At 34.3% G+C, this 8,361-nt stretch overlaps 1 pseudogene; it reads left to right on the top strand.

Annotated features, from left to right (window-relative positions):
• Positions 1–1,201: 1,201 nt before the first annotated feature.
• Positions 1,202–8,067, top strand: LOC109119595 (uncharacterized; annotated as a pseudogene).
• Positions 8,068–8,361: the final 294 nt, after the last annotated feature.

The following is an 8,361-nucleotide window of genomic DNA, read 5'->3' on the forward strand; positions in this document are numbered from 1 at the left end:
TTTTTATTTTTTTAATTATTTTCAGATTGGTTTCTCATTTGACTATTAGTGTTTTAGGTAAGTATGTCACGTGCTACATGTGACAAAATGGAATACCCTAGACTATAGGTAATCGCAAGTCAGGATAAAATCCTAACCTTGAAACAATTGGCAGGTCAAAGGATTCACCAGTCTTAGTCTAGGGTTAGAGGACTCATCATTCAATGCCCAATTCATGACTTCGCTTACATAATACTCATTGATTTTTTCTACCAAGGTCTCTGTCCCGAGACCAAGATACTAGTTTACACCCTTGTTACAGGCGGTTTTGCAAAGAAGCCATACTTAACAACATTTTGACTGTTTCACGATGTGGCTTGAATAAACCTAGAGGTAGAACAAGACTTTATGTTAGCAATGCTAATAACTCATATTGATGAGTTGAAAAAAATATGATGAAGATAGAAGGCCAGTACAAAACGAAAGATAAGTATACCCCCCCCCCCTTGAGTAGTTAAACTTCAACAATTTGAAAATCTAAGAAGTGTTCTAGAGCCTAACATAAGTGTCATAGTTTATACACTGTTTTAAGGCCTGCTTTAATGAATATAAGTCATTTAGGAAGTCTAGAAACCAAAATTTCCATGAGGTATAAAAACTAGTGCAAAAAGGTACAACGTGTCTTAGCCTATTTGACTAGCTTTTTGGAGTCGAAAAATGATGAAAATTGGAGGAAGGGTGTCTAACATAAATTAGAGTTAATTCAAAGTTGAAACGTATGGTTAAGACTCCTTAAGGACCAACTAAGGTCCCTTGAAGAGGACCTATGTATTTTGGGGTCAAATGACTGCCGAAGGCAGTATGCACAGACGAGTGCCAACGACGGGGCGTGTGTTAGTTGAGAGGGCATGGATGGTCACTTTTCCAAATTCTTGAAGGGACTCTTTTTCATAGTCTCTGAACTTAGCGACAAATGTGCAGACGAAGGTGGCAGTGGTCGTCGTCTGATACACGAACCGTCAATCGGGGTCTCGTTTGTGAGGAATCTGTTTTGTTGCACGATTTCACTTAAGTTAATTAATTATTTGTCTTAGTTAGGAAGTAAATTATGGGTTATGGGAGGTCTAATTAAGTTAGTTAACCCCCTATATAAAGCCCTAACCTAATTACACTAACCTAAACTCTCATAATTCCCAAACCCAAAACTCTCATGCGTCCCATGATGGAAGTTGTAAAAGCTGCTGCATTTGGTATTTTGCAAGTGAGATTCTTATTAGCCTGTAAGAGCTGTTCCACTTTCATGTAATGCAAGATACAATGTTTAAACATTGTTAAATAAAAATTGTTCTCTGCTGTCTAGGTAACCGGCCATTGTTTGGACCTATATCGTCGGACAAGATCAGTTGGACTAGAAGCCATCAGCCGAGGGTGTTCTGAGGTTAGCATTTAATTTGTAACAGCCCTTTCTGGAACATATGCTAAATTTTATTTGCTTACTACTTAGAGATGCTTCGATTGTCTCTGTTTGATCTAAATTCTTAAGTTAGCTGTTGATTTGTGGAGGTTTATATTTCATTCAGTTTTTCCATGACATTTTGCTCTCATATCATTTGTTTTTCATATTTCTGTTTGCAAATACCTAGGTGCATTTTGTTGAGATTGACCCTTGGGTTGTCTCAGATGTTCTCCGACCTAATTTAGAATGGACTGGTTTTCTTGATGATTCTGTCATGCATACTGTCCATGTTGAAAGCTTCTTGGAGCGTGCAGAACATTTTCTTGGAAAGAGTTTCTCTTCCTGATGTTTCCCCACAAGTGGTGTAAGTTAGGGAGTTAATAGTATCATAAATCAGTAATTCTGATTTTACGCCCAATATGAGATATATTTCTCTTTTAAAAGGTTCATTAAATATTTTATTTGATTTTTTCTTGTACAATTCTATATAAAAATAAAAGGTTATTACTCACTCCGAAATGTATTAAAAACAAGGTTCATTACTTGCCCTAGAAATATGACCAAAAAAACAAGGTTGTTTGCAAAGGATTCAAAAGATGAAACGCCTTGAACATTTTTACTGAAGTAAAATTCTTAAAAACCATAGGCTATCTCGATGCCTTCATACCACTTGGTAGCTATTTTCTCAAACTGATACCTTTTTCACTATCATTGCATTGTAAGCCTCATAGAATAAGATTATTTTAATAATGAAACACTTAATCAACTTGTGACTTATTACAGAAAAAGAAGGAAAAAGATGAGCCAAGAATATAACATCTAAAGAAGGAGAAAAATATGTTCATCAATCAAGACAAAGAAATCAAAAAGGAAAGATATTAAATCACACTACATCAAGAGGGAAAGACATGATGTGATGTACGAGACACAAAAGGAAAACAAATATAGAATTTACTATTGCAAGAAAAATACGTCTTGATCTCTAGATTCAATCAGATTCCACAATAAATCAAGCAGATCATGATCAATCAGAGATTCAAGAAATCAATCAAATATATTCAAGATTGTATTTACTATTGCAAGAAAGATATGTCTCGATCTCTAGAATCAATCAGATTCTAGAATCAATCAAGCAGATCATGATAAATTAGAGATTTCAGAAATCAATTAAACATATTCAAGATTGCAGAATGTATTCAAAATTGTATCAACTAAGGAAGGAAAGCGACAATGTACATCAATTAGATTATACTTTCAAGACAACAATATCAGTTAACATCCAAGACTACAAGCAAGAAATCAAAATCAAGAGATGCATCCAAGTTAATGAGATTAGCCAAAGATTCAAGACCTCAAAAGGATCATCATACAAAGAAACAAATTGATTTGTTCATGCACAAATCTGATATGGACAAGAATCAAAAAATCAATGAGGATAAAATCAAGGACTTAATCAAAGATCCTTGGTTCAAACTCCCTTGGATTTCCATTAAAAAGCAAAATCCTCCAAATCTATATAAACCCCTCTTAGCCATAGTTTTGAAGTACACACTTTACTTGAACTTATATTTTAATCTTCTTTTATCTTTCTAAAACTTTGTACACGTTTTAGTGAACAATTTTCCAGAAAAGAGATAGAAAGATTTGAGTGTAGGTTATACAGATAGAGGTTGTGTCAAAGAAGAAGGTCTGATTTGCATATCAGACGGGCTCTTAATTTTAAAATTCTGTAAGACCCAAGTTCTCGACAATCTCTTAAGGAAACCCTTGTAACCCAAGGGGACTGGACTAGGCACCACATTGATGATCCGAACCAGTATAAAAACACTGTGTTATTTACTTACTGTAAGTTAGTTTTAGTGTTTATTTGTTTTACTAATGTGCAGGTGAGTCAACTGACAAGAGTAAGAAGTCGACTGAAGGGAATTTTATCATTACTCTTTATCTATTATACTAACGTGCAGGTGAGTCGGCTGACCAGAATAGGAAGTCTATTGGACTAGGCACCACATTGGAGACCAAAAGTTGTTAATCCTAACCCTCAAGGACCCAAAAATACTTTGGTACCAAAAAGAAATTAATCTACTTGTATTGCAGGAGCAAACCAAAAGAACCTACAAAAAAGGGAATGTGGGTGGATGCTCTAGACATATGTGCAGAAAGAAAGAAAATGTAAAAACTCATAACAAAAACAATGGAGGGTATATCTGGTTAAAGGACGTCAACATAACCTGATTAGCATCAGTCAGCTATGCAATATTTGAACTAGTCATTGGGCTGTCAAAAGTTAAAATTTGAAACGGACCATAGATGTGACTCTTGTCAGTATGGTAAGCAAAGTCGTTCTTCATTCAAGGTCAAAGAAAATGTAAGTACCACTAAACCTTTGCAACTTTAACTATGGATCTCTCTGGCATTGGTGAAAAAAATATGTTTTCGTAATTGTTTACAGCCTCTTAATATTTACTTTGAAAATTTTCCCATCTCATAAATAAAGCTTTCTCTAACTTTGAAGTGTTTTGTAGAATAGTACAAAGAGAAGAACGATATTTTATTTCAACCACAGTTCGTTGTTGATCATGAAGGAGAATTTGAGAATAAAGCATTTGAGGAATTTTGTGATAACAATGGATTCACCCAAAATTTCTCATATCACCTCAGCATAACAAATGGTAGAATAGAAATATTGTCTGCGAGAACGATATAAGTTATTTTCATCCTTTCGGATGCAATGTCTCATTCACAAATAGTAAGAAAAATCTGAGTTAGTTTGATCCAAGAAAGGATGAAGAATATTATTATGCTCCTATTAGTCGTACATTTCGAGCTTTTAATATAAGAACTTTAAGTGTTGAAGAACTTGCTCTTGTTTTTTTATACTAAACCAATGATGCAGGAAGTAAAGTCTATAGATGATGAAACTACTCCTACAATGAACTCTAAGAACCTCTCAAATACTTCTGATCATATTATATAGAGTAGTCAAGTATTCCAGAACTAGATTTGATTGGTTCAGCTGGAAAAATGGACCTTCATTGAAAAATAAGGCCTTTGTTGCGCTCGACTCTCAGATTGAACAAAATGTTATAAATGTATCAATGGAAGATGATTCCTAGAAACAAAATATGAAAGAACTCTGTCAGTTGAAAGAATTCGTGTATGGACACTCACTGAAATACCGAAAAAATGTTCTGAAATTGAAACCAAGTGAATCCTTCAAAATAATCTAAATGAAGATGAAAAATTCATTCATAACAAAGTAATCTTGGCTGTTCAAGGAAGGTATTGATTTCAATGAAACTTTTGCTCCGGTAGGAAGAAAGTCAACAAACGGAATATTTGTCATCTTATCAAAAATACAGATCTGGAATTATGGTACCCTCACTCATCTCATTTTGATTTAATTGGATATTCAGATGTGGACTTTCCAGGTGATAAAAATGTCAAGAAAAAATACTAGTGGATCGTTTCAAATTTAAGAACAATGATTGTTCTTCTAGTACAATAAGAAGCAAACATTGATTGTTCTATATACCAAAAAGTCCGAGTATCTAGCTGTTGGAAGTTGTGGTACCAAATTATTATGGATGATGCATCAAATGTTTGATATTAAGCATCATTTTATTCAAGATCTTGTTGATTTGTTTGATTATGTTATATTCTCTCCTGCTCTTTCTTTTTGATTATGCCAAAGGGGGGGAATAGTCCCAAGTCTCTTTAACAGGAAGCAATCAAGTCAAGCGGAGCTATATAGCTTAAAGATAGGGGAGATACAAAATATATCAGGGAAGTTTCACTATCTCTTTAAGTCTATACGAATTGTGACTTAGTTGTCATTATCAAAAAAGGGGAGATTGTTAGCCTAATAGAATCAGATTATTCTAATAATGAAACACTTAATCGACTTGAGACTTGTTACAGGAAAAGAAGGAAAAAGATTAGCCGAGAATATAACATCTAAAGAAGGAGAAAATATGTTCATCAATCAAGACAAAGAAGTCAAAAAGGAAAGAAATCAAATCACACTACATCAAGAGGGAAAGACATGATGTGATGTACGAGATACAAAACGAAAATAAATATTGCATTTACTATTGCAAGACAGATATGTCTTGATCTCTAAATTCAATCAGATTCCATAATAAATCAAGCAGATCATGACCAATAAGAAATTCCAGAAATCAATCAAATATATTCAAGATTGTATTTACTATTGCAAAAAAGATATGTCTTGATCTCTAGAATCAATCAGATTCTAGAATCAATCAAGCAGATCATGATAAATTAGAGATTTCAGAAATCAATCAAATATATTTAGGATTGCAGAATGTATTCAAGATTGTATCAGCTAAGGAAGGAAAGAGACAATGTGCATCAATTAGAGAATACTTTCAAGACAACAATATCAGTTAACATCCAAGACTACAAGCAAGAAATCAAAATCAAGAGATGCATCCAAGTTAATGAGATTAGCCAAAGATTCAAGACCTTAAAAAGATCATCATACAAAGGAACAAATTGATTTGTTCATGCACAAATCTGATATGGACAAGAATCAACAAATCAATGAGGATAAAATCAAGGACTTAATCAAAGATCCTTGGTTCAAACTCCCTTGGGTTTCCATAAAAGAGCAAAATCCTCCAAATCTATATAAACCTCTCTTAGCCATAGTTGTGAAGTACACACTTTACTTGAACTTATATTTTAATCTTCTTTTATCTTTCTAAAATTTTGTACACGTTTGAGTGAACAATTTTCAAGAAAAGAGATAGAAAGATTTGAGTGTAGGTTATACAGATAGAGGTTGTGTAAAAGAAGAAGGTCTGATTTGTATATCAGACGGGCTCTTAATTTTAAAATTCTGTAAGACCCAAGTTCTCGACAATCTCTTAAGGAAACCCTTGTAACCAAAGGGGACTGGACTAGGCACCACATTGGTGATCCGAAGTAGTACAAAAATACTGTGTTATTTACTTACTGCAAGTTAGTTTTACTATTTATCGCTTTTACTAACATGCAGATGAGTTCACTGACCAGAGTAAGAAGTCGACTGAAGGGAATTTTATTATTACCGTTTATTTATTTTACTAACGTGCAGTTATGTCGTCTGACAAGAGTAGGATGTCTACTAAAGGGAATCTTAATTTACCCCCCTCCCCCCCCCTTCTTCACTTTCATGCATAAATCAATCAAGGTGCAGGTTGGAGGTAAGCCTTTCTTTCTTGATGCCTAATATGGTGCTAACAGTAGACTGCATCTAACTGTTACCATTAATAATGAGGTTCCTTATCCCATTGATGAAACATATTTTGAAGGCATGCTGTTTAGCAGATAAGAACTGCTTTATAGATTTAGGTCTTTTAAGTCAAACAATAGTCAAAGATAGTTGTGATTTGCATAACACAATAGTAGTTTTTCAGTAACATTGCGCATGGAGTTCTCTGAATGAAACTAACCAGACATCTAACATTTATCACCTGCAGTTGGTATCCTGGATGTTCTATAGGAATCCACTGCTATTCCTTTCCTCCACCGATAATGGTAATTTCCTGGTAAAACAGAGTGATATGAGAGGTTCTGATTTGGGGATTGGTTATTACAGATATGGCTGGTGATATTATGACATGCTTGGCGCCAGACCGACTTAACCTACTTCTGGAAGTTCCCTCAATATTGTTATTTATTGTGGCTAGTCATTCCTTTATATCTAACTTCACCAATCCAGTACTTCTGGAAAACTTGCAAGACATATAGTTCCTCTTCTCTTCGTTTACTTGCATGATTTCTTTTGTTATTTCGTTTGGCAGTCTTCAAGAACTAAACAGTTGGTTACAACTTTGAGGGATGATGTGTTCTAAAAACAAAGCTCTAAGCATGAAAATTGTATGCTGCTCTTTTAATGAAATATAACAATCTAGGATTTTTATTTACTTTTTTAGGTAACGATTGGAGCTTTGATTATATTAGTGTTACACCACCATATGCTGTGGTTGTTTACAGTATATTAATGGATCAAATTTCAAAATCATCAATAGTGGAGACAATACATTTATAGTAAGTGCTTCAGTATATTGTGCTTTATAAGTCCATTGTGTTCCTTTCTGCCCATTGATTTCTTTTGTGGTAATTGTCAGATTGTTTTTGTGTATTCAGCTGGTGGAGTACCCTTTCAGAACTGACATGCTGGATTCATGTGGTTGCCTTGTTAAGGTATTGAACAGTCATCCTCTCAGCTTTATTTTTGGATGTTATCAAAAAATATTGTTGATTGCTTTCTCCATTCTATCTTTATTAGATGTGTTTGGGTGGTGTTTTCTCTTCAACATAAACTAAAATGTTTTGAAGAGCTAGCTGGATGTATCGTTCAATCATACATCTATACAACAACTAATTCTCATTCTATTGTTACTAAAAATACAGATATCTGATCGACGTTTTGGTCGAACGCATTTTGCAATATATGGACCAAAGTGGGCAGTGAAGAAGAAATATGTAGAGAAGACAAAGAGAAAGCAGGAAAAGCTGGAATTTCTTAGATAAGTGGAGATTTCAACATCACAAATCTAACTAATGAGGATCGCATAAAACATCTTATAGTCAGGAGAGGGTGTAAGATGCTGTCAGACAGTTCACTGCCCGAGTTCTCACCATTTATTTACGTGGTAATTTTGCTTTAGCGCTCTTTTGTCCTGATATATCATCTAATTGTCTCGCCAGGAATATCTTATGATTAATCTGATGGATCTTTAACCTGTTGGTTGATTTCTTCTTTGCAGCATTCTGCATCACCTAGCTCCCCAGTTTGTATGCCGTACTTGACTCAGTCGTAATGCATATCCATCCATAAGAAGGCATCACGAGTTTTCTACAGGATTTTGCTAGTAAATGTAGATATATATTAGTCTTACCTATTTTACACCTAA

Source organism: Solanum lycopersicum, chromosome 1, assembly GCF_036512215.1.
Source record: "Solanum lycopersicum chromosome 1, SLM_r2.1".
In the NCBI taxonomy this organism is placed as follows: domain Eukaryota; kingdom Viridiplantae; phylum Streptophyta; class Magnoliopsida; order Solanales; family Solanaceae; genus Solanum; species Solanum lycopersicum.